Below are 10,752 nucleotides of genomic sequence, written 5' to 3'. Positions count from 1 at the left end.
GCCTAAATTAGACTTCTTCTTTGAGTCTTTGCGGGTAGGATAGGTTGTATAGTTCCATTTCTTGAGAGGTGCACGTCAGGTTACGTGGCATGTTACAGCGTAGAGTTCAGAGAGGATTTCCGGTTATGTACGTAGGACCTACACAGAACTCCAATTCAGGCCTTATTAGAGCAATAATTCTTTTTGCATATAAACCAAAAGAGTTACACTTACATATCACACATTCAACGTGTCCCAGAGCGCTGTTTCCTTCCAATAATGGGTTTGCAGAAATCACATAAAAAGTGTACACAACATTATAATTCAGATGTTTAATCGATCCAATCAGCTGCTAAAAGCACTCCCTATGTTTGAATATCCGTCATCACGTTGTCAGCATGACAAGGCCGCTCACAGCTACCGGGATTTTATTTTTAATAGCAATAATAACTGCTGTGAAATAATACTATAGTGCAGCAATCTAGCGAGAGCCTGGTATTTGTGACGGGGTGGAGTGCGCGGGGTGCCCGCTTGCTAATTACAGAGATAGAAGAGTCATGAAAGGAACCGGTGAAATTCTCAGTCCTGCGCAAGACGACTTCAGCATGGCGCAGCGCCAGGCGATCAACCACTGGCTAGAACCCTCAGAGAAGCATAGATTCTTCACGGCATAAGCTAAAAATTCAGTATTGATGTACAGTTTGGTCTCAACAGTATCACTGTGCATGTTTTGAATTTATGTGCTATTTGCTGTACTCACAGGCTTAAATACTGTACATGTGATGAAGAATAAAGCGCCCTGAGGCGACTAGTTGTTGTGATTTGGCACTATATAAATAAAATTGAATTGAATTATCAGCTGATTTATCCAATGCATGTCAGATCCTATGACCAAAGTTTAATCAGCTGCTCACCCAGATTTGCAACCATGACTTGCACACCCTGAGGGGTACATCTATTTTAGAGTAGGCCTCTTATACACTGCTCAAAAAAAATAAAGGGAACACTTAAACAACACAATATAACTCCAAGTAAATCAAACTTCTGTGAAATCAAACTGTCCACTTAGGAAGCAACACTGATTGACAATCAATTTCACATGCTGTTGTGCAAATGGAATAGACAACAGGTAGAAATTATTGGCAATTAGCAAGACACACTCAATAAAGGAGTGGTTCTGCAGGTGGGGACCACAGACCACTTCTCAGTACCTGTGCTTTCTGGCTGATGTTTTGGTCACTTTTGAAGGTTGGTGGTGCTTTCACACTCGTGGTAGCATGAGACGGACTCTACAACCCACACAAGTGGCTCAGGTAGTGCAGCTCATCCAGGATGGCACATCAATGCGAGCTGTGGCAAGAAGGTTTGCTGTGTCTGTCAGCATAGTGTCCAGAAGCTGGAGGCACTACCAGGAGACAGGCCAGTACACCAGGAGACGTGGAGGAGGCTGTAGGAGGGCAACAACCCAGCAGCACGACCGCTACCTCCACCTTTGTGCAAGGAGGAACAGGAGGAGCAGTGCCAGAGCCCTGCAAAATGACCTCCAGCAGACCACAAATGTGCATGTGTCTGCACAAACTGTTAGAAAGCGACTCCATGAGGATGGTATGAGGGCCCGAAGTCCACAGATGGGGGTTGTGCTCACAGCCCAACACCATGCAGGACGCTTGGCATTTGCCAGAGAACACCAGGATTGGCAAATTCGCCACTGGCGCCCTGTGCTCTTCACAGATGAAAGCAGGTTCACACTGAGCACATGTGACAGACATGACAGAGTCTGAAGACACTGTGGAGAGTGATCTGCTGCCTGCAACATTCTTCAGCATGACCGGTTTGGCAGTGGGTCAGTAATGGTGTGTGGTGGCATTTCTTTGGAGGGCCACACAGCCCTCCATGTGCTCACCAGAGGTAGCATGACTGCCATTAGGAACAGAGATGAAATCCTCAGACCCCTTGTGAGACCATATGCTGGTGCGGTTGGCCCTGGGTTCCTCCTAATGCAGGACAATGCTAGACCTCATGTGGCTGAAGTGTGCCAGCAGTTCCTGCAAGATGAAGGCATTGAAGCTATGGACTGGCCCGCCCGTTCCTCAGACCTGAATCCGATTGAGCACATCTGGGACATCATGTCTCGCTCCATCCACCACAGACTGTCCAGGAGTTGGCGGATGCTTTAGTCCAGGTCTGGGAGGAGATCCATTAGGAGACCATCCGCCACCTCATCAGGAGCATGCCCAGGCATTGTAGGGAGGTCATACAGGCACGTGGAGGCCACACACAATACTGAGCCTCATTTTGACTTGTTTTAAGGACATTACGTCAAAATTGGATCAGCCTGTAGTGTGTTTTTCCACTTTAATTTTGTGTGTGACTCCAAATCCAGGCCTCCATTGGTTAATAAATTTGATTTCCATTGATGATTTTTGTGTGATTTTGTTGTCAGCACATTCATCTTTGTACAGAACACAGTATTCAATGAGAATATTTCATTCATTCAGATCTAGGATGTGTTATTTGAGTGTTCCCTTTATTTTTTTGAGCAGTGTAGTAGTAATATAGCCTGATAGTCTGCATGAGTACCAGATGACAGAAATGCTTAAAAAAATAAATGACAAAATACTGCAGTGGTGATTTAAACATCTGGATCCAGGTTGCACAAGCCTCCTGTTTCCATGTGGAACAATGTAGAATACCTCAAGTCTTTTTAAGATTAGTTGCATGCTGAGAATGAATGCAAATATTGAGTCTGCTGGGTCCATGACTCACATACCCAAATAAGTTAGATTATATCGTGCAGGATTCCCTGATCATTCACAGTCTGCCTGTCCAGGACATTTAGGAGTATATTCATGTTATCAAATCAACAGCTTGGGCTTCTGGGAGGAAGTGGAGCCATGATGACTTTTACAGAATAAGATAAAAATGTGGTGATCCTTCCATCAAATGTTTTCTAGCTCCATGTAATGCATATTTAGTGAACGCTGCAATTAACAGAGTTGGAAAAGCCAACCAAATCATAATATTTTCCTCTGCAAGCCTGAGGTTTGGGATCATTTACTTCAGTGACAGACATCTAAAGGATGATTGGAACAGAAAAATTAAACTGCAAGGAGAACAAAAACCTCAGCTTCTTCAATGGCAAGAGAACTTTGAAATATTAGATAATTATATGCAGTCTAAAATAAATCTAAATGAAGAAAAGCAATAAAATAAAGAATCACAAAAGTGTGGTCAGTTTCTAGATGCCGGCAGTTGTCATCTGATTGAACTTGAGGCTGGAAAACTTTCCTCCCATGAACCGGAGCTCAGAGATGAAAGTTTTTCCTGAGAGAATTCTTCTCCTCTGCCAACATGAACAGCTGCTCTGTACATCAGTCTTGCATATCAGACATGTGAATGAACAATCAAATAGTCATTAGTCACATGACCTCATCAGTGCTCAGGATGAGGACATGTAACTGAAAAAGTAAATTGTAAAGTCAGTCCCATGTACTCAGCAGGCATTTTATTAGTATGAGGTTGGAACTCCAGTCAGATGATTTCCATGATATAAAACCTCAACTTTGCAACCCAAATAAAACTGTGACTGACGCTTTTGATCACCGTGGGCTTCATATGACGTGGGCTTCATAGATAATTGGCAAAGTTTCTGGGGAAAACCTGGTCTTGTTAGGAGAGACCTGGTCTTGTTAGGAGAGACGGCATCCATCCCACTTTGGATGGAGCAGCTCTCATTTCTAGAAATCTGGCCAAATTTATTAACCCTCCTAAAAACTGACTACCCAGGGTTGAGACCAGGAAGCAGAGTTGCAGTCTTACACGCCTCTCTGCAGCTTCTCTCCTCCTGCCATCCCCCCAAAACCCCATCCCCATAGAGTCGGTGCCTGCTCCCAGACCACCAAACACCAAAGCTAAAATAAGCAAAAAGCTATTTAAGCATAAAAATTCAAAAACAATAAATAATACAGCTTCATCAACTGCACCAAAGAATAAAACAATTAAATGTGGATTGTTAAACATTAGGTCTCTCTCTTCCAAGTCCCTATTAGTAAATGATTTAATAATTGATCAACGTATTGATTTATTCTGCCTTACAGAAACCTGGTTACAGCAGGATGAATATGTTAGTTTAAATGAATCAACACCCCCGAGTCACAGTAACTGTCAGAATGCTCGAAGCACAGGTCGAGGAGGAGGATTAGCTGCAATCTTCAATTCCAGCTTATTAATTAATCAGAGACCCAGACAAAGTTTTCATTCTTTTGAAAGCCTGACTCTTTGTCTTGTCCATCCTAATTGGGAAAATCAAAAAGCTGTTTTATTTGTTATTATCTATCGTCCACCTGGTCCCTACTCAGAGTTTCTGTCTGATTTCTCAAACTTTTTATCTGATTTAGTGCTCAGTTCAGATAAAATAATTATAGTGGGTGATTTTAACATCCATGTAGATGCTGAGAATGACAGCCTCAACACTGCATTTAATCTATTGTTAGATTCAATTGGCTTCTCTCAAAATGTAAAGGAGCCCACCCACCACTTTAATCATACTCTGGATCTTGTCCTAACATATGGCATAGAAACAGAAGACTTAACAGTATTCCCTGAAAGCCCCCTCCTGTCTGATCATTTCTTAGTAACATTTACATTTACTTTAATGGATTACACAGCAGTGGGGAATAGGTTTTATTACAGTAGAAGTCTTTCTGAAAGTGCTGTAACTAAGTTTAAGGATCTAATTCCTTCATTGTTATGCTCTTCAGTGCCATGTGCCAACACAGTGCAGAGCAGCTACCTAAACTCTGCTCCCAGTGAGGTTGATTATCTCGTCAATAGTTTTACATCCTCACTGCGTATAACTTTGGATACTGTGGCTCCTCTGAAAAGGAAAGCTTCAAATCAGAAGTGCCTGACTCCGTGGTATAATTCACAAACGCACAGCTTAAAGCAGATAACCCGAAAGCTGGAGAGGGAATGGCGTCTCACTAAATTAGAAGATGCTCATTTAGCCTGGAAAAAGAGTTTGTTGCTCTATAAAAAAGCCCTCCGTAAAGCTAGGACATCTTACTATTCATCATTAATTGAAGAAAATAAGAACAACCCCAGGTTTCTTTTCAGCACTGTAGCCAGGCTGACAAAGAGTCAGAGCTCTGTAGAGCCGAGTATTCCTTTCACGTTAACTAGTAGTGACTTCATGGATTTCTTTACAAATAAAATTTTAGACATTCGAGAAAAAATTATTCATAACCATCTCAAAGATTATTCTTCATGTTCGGCTGCTTTCAGCACTGCTGGTATTTGTTTAGACTCTTTTGCTCCAGTTGATCTTTCAGAGTTAACTTCAATAGTTACTTCCTCCAAACCAGCAACATGTTTGTTAGATCCCATTCCTACTAGACTGTTCAAAGAAGTCTTTCCAATTATTGATGCTTCAATCTTAAAAATGATCAATCAGTCTTTATTAGTTGGCTATGTACCACAGACCTTCAAGGTGGCTGTAATTAAACCTCTGCTTAAAAAGCCATCACTTGACCCAGCTGTCTTAGCTAATTATCGGCCAATCTCCAACCTTCCTTTTCTCTCAAAGATTCTTGAAAGAGTAGTTGTAAAACAGCTAACTGATCATCTGCAGAGGAACGGTTTATTTGAAGAGTTTCAGTCAGGTTTCAGAATTCATCACAGTACAGAAACAGCATTAGTGAAGGTTACAAATGATCTTCTTAGAGCCTCTGACAGTGGACTCATCTCTGTTCTTGTCCTGTTGGACCTCAGTGCAGCTTTTGATACTGTTGACCATAACATTTTATTACAGAGATTAGAGCTTGCTATAGGTATTAAAGGTACTGCACTGCAGTGGTTTGAATCATATTTATCTCATAGACTCCAATTTGTTCATGTAAATGGGGAGTCTTCTTCAGACAGTAAGGTTAATTATGGAGTTCCACAGGGTTCTGTGCTAGGACCAATTTTATTTACATTATACATGCTTCCCTTAGGCAGTATTATTAGAAAGCACTGCATCAATTTTCATTGTTATGCAGATGATACTCAGCTTTACCTATCAATGAAGCCAGATGACACACATCAATTAATTAAACTGCAGGAATGTCTTAAAGACATTAAGGCCTGGATGACCTCTAATTTCCTGCTTCTAAATTCAGATAAAACTGAAATTCTTGTTCTCGGCCCCACAAATCTTAGAAACATGGTGTCTAACCAGATACTTACTCTGGATGGCATTACTTTGGCCTCCAGTAACACTGTGAGAAATCTTGGAGTCATTTTTGACCAGGATATGTCCTTCAATGCACATATTAAACAAATATGTAGGACCGCTTTTTTGCATTTGCGCAATATTTCTAAAATTAGAAACATCCTTTCTCAGAGTGATGCTGAAAAGCTCATTCATGCATTTATTACTTCTAGGCTGGATTATTGTAATTCATTATTATCAGGCTGTCCTAAAAGCTTTCTGAAAAGCCTTCAGCTGATCCAAAATGCTGCAGCTAGAGTACTGACAGGGACTAGAAAGAGAGAGCATATTTCTCCCATATTGGCTTCTCTTCATTGGCTCCCTGTTAAATCTAGAATAGAATTTAAAATTCTTCTCCTCACATACAAGGTCTTGAATAATCAGGCACCATCTTATCTCAAAGACCTCATAGTACCATATCACCCCAACAGAGCACTTCGCTCTCAGACTGCTGGCTTACTTGTGGTTCCTAGGATACTTAAGAGTAGAATGGGAGGCAGAGCCTTCAGCTTTCAGGCGCCTCTTCTGTGGAACCAGCTTCCAGCTTGGATTCGGGAGACAGACACCCTCTCTATTTTTAAGATGAGGCTTAAAACTTTCCTTTATGATCAAGCTTATAGTTAGGGCTGGATCAGGTGACCCTGAACCATCCCTTAGTTATGCTGCTATAGGCCTAGGCTGCTGGGGGGTTCACATAATGCACTGTTTCTCATTCACCTTATTTACTTTGTTTATACTCCACTCTGCATTTAATCATTAATTGATATTAATCTCTGGCTCTCTTCCACAGCATGTCTTTTCTCTCCCCTCAGCCCAACCGGTCGCGGCAGATGACTGCCCCTCCCTGAGCCTGGTTCTGCTGGAGGTTTCTTCCTGTTAAAAGGGAGTTTTTCCTTCCCACTGTCGCCAAGTGCTGCTCATAGGGGGTCGTTTTGACTGTTGGGTTTTCTCTGTATTATTGTAGGGTCTTTACCCACAATACAAAGCGCCTTGAGGCGACAGTTTGTTGTGATTTGGCGCTATATAAATAAAATTGAATTGAAATTGAATTGAATTGAACCTGGTCAAAACTGACAGATACCTACACTCATTGGCCACTTCGTTCGGGAACACCAGTTCAACTGCTCAATCTAATCAGCCAATCACATGGAAGCAGTGGAATACATTCAGGTTACGCAGACATGGTCAAGAAGACCTGCTGGAGTTCAAACTGAGCATCAGAATACAGAAGAAAGGTGATTTATGTGACTCTGATTGTGGCTTGGTTGTTGGTGTTAGATGGGCTGGGCTGGGTATTTAAGAAACTGCTGATCCACTGGGATTTTCACACATAGCCATCTGTTGGGTTTACAGAAAGATCCGAAAACAAGAAAATATCCAGTGAGCATCAGTGATGCCAGATTTTCAATGTTGATCCCAGAAGTCAGAATCAGAAGGATCAGGCTGCTTTGAACTGAGGCCCCATTTACACAACAACGTTTCCAGTGGAAACGGTGTCGTTTTGATTCGTTTTATAATTTAGTGTCGTGTGCAGCAGCAACTATGCCGTCAGTCCACATAAAGGTTCTCACATTGGCCATTTTGTAAATAATGAACAGATCTCTGCCGTGCATCCCACTGAGTCCCTTAACACATGCGTATGTTGTATGTAAACAAGTGTAAACAAAAAAACAAAACAAAACACTGCCAACTTGTGGCCTGGCAATGGGAACTACATCGTTTTCACAGTTTCTAGCATTTCCGTGTAAACGGAGATCATTTCTGAAACGTATCTGCGTAAACGGGAGGCATCAAAACAACCCTGTTTCCAATGGAAATGTTGTGTAAACGAGACCTGATAGTAAGACAACAATAACACAAATAACCAACAAGGATGCGCAGGAGAGCATCTCTGAATGCACAGCATGTTGAACCTTGAAGCAGAAGAGCTACAGCAGGAGAAAACCACAGGATTGGCAGATAAGTCGCCGTCTTCCATTTAAACCCTGGGCAGCTGTTTCAGTCTGCTACCAACCAAAGCAATCACAAAGTAGTTTCTGGTGCAGCAACCTCCAGCAACCAGTCCCCAACTGGTCAGGGAATGCAAGTTTTTCCCTAGCAACTTGAGGTTGCCAAGCATTTCCTGACTGTCTGTGTGACCTTAAATCGACAAAGGAAAATATTTGAATCACTCACCTGGACCTCTCCACACTGATTGGAGCATTTTAATGGAAGTATCTGACGTCTGGTTTTAAAACACCAAAAAAAAGCGCTCATCTTGAGGCTTCAAAACTTTGCTGACCAGTGGATGATGTCACAGTGGCTAAACCTATTGCTTACACAATGTATGTTTCATGCATCGCCTGGACAATTCTTCACAGTGGTAAGGACCATGTCAGAAAAGGGGGGAGGGGCTAGTCAAAGGGGGTTCAAACACAGTGGGAGTTACTTTGGGACCTTAAAAGAAGAAGTCCAAACTGAAGTACTTGAATCACAAAACAAATATAAATTTAATAAAAATGTACTTTAACAGCATCTTTGGAAGCTACAGCAACAACATGTAGGGGGCCACAACCCAAAATGCAGGAGATCACTGATCTAAACCCCTTTCTTTGCAGGCAAAAACAAAGTGAGAATACCTAACGGTGAACACTGCTCTGTTGTGCAGCCTGGCTGGGTAACACTGCCAGAAACAGGTAACACACTGAGTTGCAGGGTCACAGCTCTTTTAAAAATGTTTCCTGGCAACAAGATGTTCCTGTGGCACTAAAGCAACAACTGTGCTGAGGCAACTCTTTGGCCAGACGCCCTGGAAGTTGCCCCTGTGACTTACAGCATTAAAAAAGTACCAGATGGAGGAAATTCTCCTCAAAACAAAAATACAATGAGGTCCAGTCGGTCCAGCACCGTCACAGACGTCTGATGGGTTGGAAAGTATGAGATTCTTAGAGAGATGAGACTTCCCGACCACCTCCCATCAGTCAGGCAGACTAGCTCACATCAGGAAATAATCTCTAACATTTAATTTGCAGTTTGAATACAATAAATCCAACAATTACGCCATAGGATTTTTTCACCACCACAAACCAGTTTCCCCTCTTTGGATTATTACAGCTACCGAATTAAATCTTTCTGTGGCAGAGCAGTCAGCTGAGAGGTATGAGGTTTTCATGCACAAGAGCCCTTCAAAACAGAAAATGACAGCATGACAGATGCCTGGCTTAAACAAAGAACTTCAAAAACTTAAAGTTTGCATTTGTTTTTTGGGTACACAGAAAGACAAAAGGACCACCCGCGATGCTGATATCCAGACAAACATGATACAACAGGATAGTGGGGCTAGTGGTCCTTATGGTGCAGACAAACAGCTTTAATACCTTAGTGCTCTCACAGTACACAAAAGCAAAAAAAAAAAAAAATTATTGGGCAGGTTTACATCAGGGTCTAATCAAATCCCTGCAATGTTTGGGAAAATGGCATCCTTTAAACTGAAAACCTGGCTCCGTGAGGCTATTGTTTCAGCACACAGTTATGAAGCTGTGATTATGAGGAGCTTGAAACTGAGTCTGAGGTTATAACCAAGAAGGTGGAATTGCTTACATATTAGATAACAGAAACTTGAAGTGGACTTGGTTCTGTGAGGCTTCTTAAATGCATCTAAATTCACCAACGGTGAGGCCCCTTTTTAAACGTGCTGCTGTTGTTTGAAGATCAGGTAACAACTAAAATCAAGAGTCCAAATATAAACAGCCTGGCAGGACATTTTTATGGTAATTATTCAGCTCTCTCATTACCAGCGAGGCTGAAAAAGCTGCAGTGTTTGATGGTTTATTGATCTTTTTTCTCCCTTAGTTTTTGTTCCTCTTTGTTTTAACATTAATATGAATTTTCATCAAATTTTATAAACCAGCCTCAATTACATTAACACATTTATCAAGAAGATGAATGATACAAATCTATGTAGCCAATTGTGAAAAATATCACAAAACAACACAAAGTGTCCCATTAAAAATGAACGGTTAGACGCTTTTTGATTAAATGCTCAGCATTTTAAAGCTGTAGGTCTTCACATTGCCCCTGTTTACATATTTTGGATGATGAAAAATTAGCTGTATATCTGTGGAAGCTTAAAGAGTAAAAGCCAGACTGTGATAACTCCCTTTCCGGTATGTTCTAATCATGCACCATAGAGGCACACATGAACAGGGCATCTCCATTTTCCAGCTTCTGGGAACAAAAGTTTTGTTTTTTTTTTTGCTCTGGTGGTAAATTTTCTTTTCCCACAAATTGTTCATGAGTTTATAGATTTTGCTGTATCAAGTCAAAAAAAAAAAATAGGAAAAAAAATAGGAATTTCTTTCACAGAGTTTGCTGCTCATGAAAGAAGTCAGAATGCTTCTTAATGATGAGATGATCATTTAACCAGATCTATGATGGTTTGGAAACTATGATTTCCCCACCGAGAAGATTCACTGAAACCAAAACACAGACCCGATTCCATTTTGGTTCTTCTGACTGCCAAACCAGGGCATATTTGGATGGTG

At 41.4% G+C, this 10,752-nt stretch overlaps 1 protein-coding gene across 1 annotated transcript in view; it reads right to left on the bottom strand.

The window, feature by feature from the left end:
• cenpp (centromere protein P) overlaps window positions 1–10,752 on the bottom strand; it is a 114,448-nt gene that overhangs the window by 33,871 nt on the left and 69,825 nt on the right.

Source organism: Archocentrus centrarchus, chromosome 5 (assembly GCF_007364275.1).
Source record: "Archocentrus centrarchus isolate MPI-CPG fArcCen1 chromosome 5, fArcCen1, whole genome shotgun sequence".
In the NCBI taxonomy this organism is placed as follows: Eukaryota; Metazoa; Chordata; class Actinopteri; order Cichliformes; family Cichlidae; genus Archocentrus; species Archocentrus centrarchus.
The sequence above is the reverse complement of the archived record's forward strand: the minus strand, read 5'-3'. Positions and strand labels throughout refer to the sequence as shown.